The following is a 4144-nucleotide window of genomic DNA, read 5'->3' on the forward strand; positions in this document are numbered from 1 at the left end:
GAACTCAAAGGAAATATCTACTTAAATTTCGCTACAAGACAAACTACTTCTAATAGAAAAAATTCGCCACCGTCCACTGTATCTATCCCATACTTTCTGGGCATCGATGGGTCCTTCACAAAAATTTCAGCTGAGCCTATATCCAGCCTTAGCCGGATTACAGTGCCTCTAACGATTTGAGTATCAGTGCGTCGATTAGCTCTTGGAGTTCTATTACTTTCCCAACAAAGCTGCGACAGTTTATAGCTGCTATGCCAACGGTTCCTGTATCTAAATTCTTCCTGTGTTCGACCTACACCCTGAAGCCCTATTTATGTTAATCCGAGACCATGCAAACTAAAGAAACTGCCCTGTCCACGCCAGGCAGCCCCCTCTATCCATGTTCCATGTAATGGCCTCGTCATCTATTTAGCCGGACCCGAAGCCCCTACAGCCTATGGCGCAAGTCGAGGAATCTCCAGCCTACACGGTCGCACAACTGTCTGAGTCTCTGCTTCAGACTCTCCACTCGACTATGTATCAGAGGTCCGTAATCGATCCTGTCGATTATGCGATAGGTGGTGAGCTCTGCTTTTATCTCGCACGAACGATTGGTCTCCTTTACCACTTTACCAGCACTTATAATTACAACCTCTCCCAATTTCAGATTTGTCTTGTAATTTATATTTTTATGTTCTTTGCTGTCTTATTGTCCACAATTTCGAATTCCAGCCTTTTGTTCATCAGTACAGAACATGATTTTCCTTTTCAGTATATTGTTTCTATTTTCTTTACCCCAAGCGTGTACTGACATTTGCAACTTGGTTTGACCTTATATTAGGAACTTGAAGCTTTACAATGTAGACACATAGTGGACGAACAGTAACGTTCTTTACGGAGCTTTACGTCTTATCGGAACGTTCGTCATATGCTAGTAGTCTCACAAAGTGCAGTGCTTTGTTTGGTCTTGATTGTGAATGTATCTGGCGTTACAGGAGGGCCAGTGATGCGCGATAGAACTCTATCCATTGACAAATCTAAATACATTTCGATGCTGAATCCTCCATTACCGATGACTCAACTGATGCTCTACGAGACACGCGCGCTAGACGTCCTAAAGACTGCTTGCTATGATGGATAATCATAGGGAAATTCTAATAATTCCGGAACCGTTACTGGACCAAAACAATCTTGAATTTTCACACTGCAATCTTTGTAGCCAGAGGAAAATGGTGAAAACTGTTACGGAAGAAAGTAAGAAAGTGAGTAAATTGTCGCAATAGAAAGCCAATTTTGCGAAAACAAGGCGCTCACCACAATTTAAACAAGTATGAAATTTCCATTTCTTCAAATGTATATGGGTTGCGTTGATATTAAAACGAAAAGTAATCAGGCAGTGCGTGATTCGTGTGAATAAAAAATTGAAAAAGGTGAAAATATCAAACGGAAAATATAGTCTGTGACTGCAGAGAGTAAAATTTGAAAGTTCAAAATTTCAGCTAGCGAAAACTGTGCGAGCCCTTTTCTGGTGCCGGATACATTACGCTCGAGCCATGCCACCGATGGTCACGTAGAAACCTCCGCAATGTATTCAACGCACGCTGCGAGCGATCTGTAAGTGGAATCTGCTGTATCTATTAAGGAATTCGAAGCGTGCGCATGTCGGGCAACTTCGCAACGTAGCGTGGTTGGAGCTGCTGCGACGCAACGTCGCTGAAGGGCTGAAGGGTGGGTGATGAAGGGGGCGGGGGGGGGGGGAGCAAGCTCCAAGTTCCCCTGCAAGTCTCAGCTATAACTGCAGATTCAAGTAGTGAGGACGCGTGCGTGCAGGGCTAACAGAACCTGTTGTTCATAAACCGTTCTGAAAACTACGCATTAGCTTTAATCTATTCTAAAATCCGAAAGCAGGTAGTAGTACTATTGCAGTAGAAGCAGAAGGCGAATTGTGGAGTACTGGTGTTCCTTCCTAGTTTTCCAATATATGTTTATGCTCTCAAGACACACATTAGCGTACAGAATGTTACATTATTTGCTAATACTAAAGCAAAGACGTACCTGTGGTTATGGTAGAAAAGACCCTGAAGAAAGAAGCAGTTTAAAACGAAAGTGAAAGAGTGTAATAATTTGCTTCCCATAATTAATTATACACTACTGTTTGTTAAAGATTAAGGCAACAACTCAGAAAAGAATTAGTTTCAAGAACAATGGAACACTGCGGACGTAATCCTTCCTTAATGACACAAACTAACACTAAATGTTACTTATTCCAAGGAAAATATTTATTTTTTCCCGTTTATGCAAAAATCGTATCAGAATAAGAGGTGGTTCTCAGCCCAGACTGAAGTACCAACTTCTTCCCTCAATATGATCAAATAATACGTCTAATATATACGAAGACAGTAACTTGTTCCTGAAAGAACAGTTACTGTTGATGACCGTGCAGATTTTTCCTGGAATATATGATGACTAACTGAAAACCTCAGCTGCCGACAGTGTTGTTGATGTACCTCGGTGTGGACAACTGAAAATGTGTGCCCCGAACGGGACTCGAACCCGTTATCTCCTGCTTACATAGCAGACGCTCTATCCATCTGAGCCACCGAGGACACAGATGCATAGCGCGACTGCAGGGACTTATCCCTTGCACGCTTCCCGTAAGACATTCCCAACTGTCCACAATTCTACATATGTATTGTACCTTATAGACATTTGCCCACCCACTCATTACTCCCGCACGCTTTGGCGATTCCCGTAAGAGTTTGGGCAACCTGTGCGCATTCGCACAGACGAAGGTCAATGGCTGGGTAGCCTTTAACTATATATACGAAGACAGTAACTTGTTCTTGAAAGAACAGTTACTGTTGATGACCGTGCAGCTTTTCCCAGCAATAAATGATGACTAACTGAAAACCTCTACTGCCGACAGGTGTTGCTGATAGACCTCGAAGTGGGCAGCTGAAAAGTGTGCCCCGGCCGGGACTCGAACCCGGGATCTCCTGCTTACATGGCAGACGCTCTATCCATCTGAGCCACCGAGGACACAGATGAATAGCGCGACTGCAGGGACTTATCCCTTGCACGCTTCCCGTGAGAATCACATTCCCAACTGTCCACCATTCTACATACGTATTGTACCTTATAGACATTTGCCTACCCACTCATTACTCGCTATTCATCTGTGTCCTCGGTGGCTCAGATGGATAGAGCCTCTGCCATGCAAACAGGAGATCCTGGTTCGAGTCCCGGGCGGGGCACACATATTCAGCTGTCCACATCGAGGTATATCAAGAACACCTGTCGGCAGCTGAGGTTTTCAGTTAGTCATCATTTAATACGTGTAATGTTTTGTGCAAGTGTCATATAGAAGAAATGCAGCAACCGGACGTTGTAAACACACTCTTTGCTTTTAAATTGGAATTACCGTATGGCACTACTGGAGGCAAGACACCGTCTGGGGTTCTTTCGTGGTACAGTGCAAGTCTTTCTATTTGATGCCCCTTCGGTGACTTGTGATTCTCTGCTGTGTCTGGAAAAAATAATACGAGATTCGTAATCTTCCATTATATCCAGTAAGGAAAAGTAGTTTCAGGATGGAAAGTATGAATTTTATCATCAGATAATCAAAATTACACTTTCAAGCAAAAATTTCTCAGAATGGAGTGGAAGTATCACATTGAAAACGTTGTACATAAGCCAGAAGTAGGAATCATCACTGTGGCAGAACTCCCTTCGGTCACAAAACATGAAATTTACAGTTCGGGAAAGGGCAATCACAGCGCTCTGTAGTTTTCAATCGAGAGTATAATTGGGTTCATGTTTAAGGGCCTGATAAATGTAACCTACCATCACTGTAAATACTATTGATACACTGAAGCGTCAAAGAAATCGGGATGGGCATGCATATTCAAATACGGGGATATGTAAACAGGCAGAACATTGCACTGCAGTCAGCAACGTCCATATAAAACAAGTCTCTGGCTCAGTTGTTAGATCAGTTACTTCTGATGCAAAGGCAGGTTACCAAGATTAAAGCGAGGATGAACGTGGTGTTATAGTCGGCGCACGAGCGATGGGACATAGCATCTCCGAGGTAGCTTTGCAGTGGGGCTTTCCCGTACGACCATTTCACGAGTGTACCATGAATACAAAGGAATCCGGTAAAACA

General features: G+C 43.3%; 1 non-coding gene across 1 annotated transcript; it reads right to left on the reverse strand.

Moving 5' to 3' along the window:
- Positions 1-2944: 2944 nt before the first annotated feature.
- Positions 2945-3018, reverse strand: Trnat-ugu (transfer RNA threonine (anticodon UGU)). The gene has a single exon. It is a non-coding gene; the product is annotated as a tRNA-Thr (tRNA).
- Between the last annotated feature and the right edge of the window lie 1126 nt (positions 3019-4144).

Source organism: Schistocerca cancellata, chromosome 2 (assembly GCF_023864275.1).
Source record: "Schistocerca cancellata isolate TAMUIC-IGC-003103 chromosome 2, iqSchCanc2.1, whole genome shotgun sequence".
Taxonomy (NCBI): Eukaryota; Metazoa; Arthropoda; class Insecta; order Orthoptera; family Acrididae; genus Schistocerca; species Schistocerca cancellata.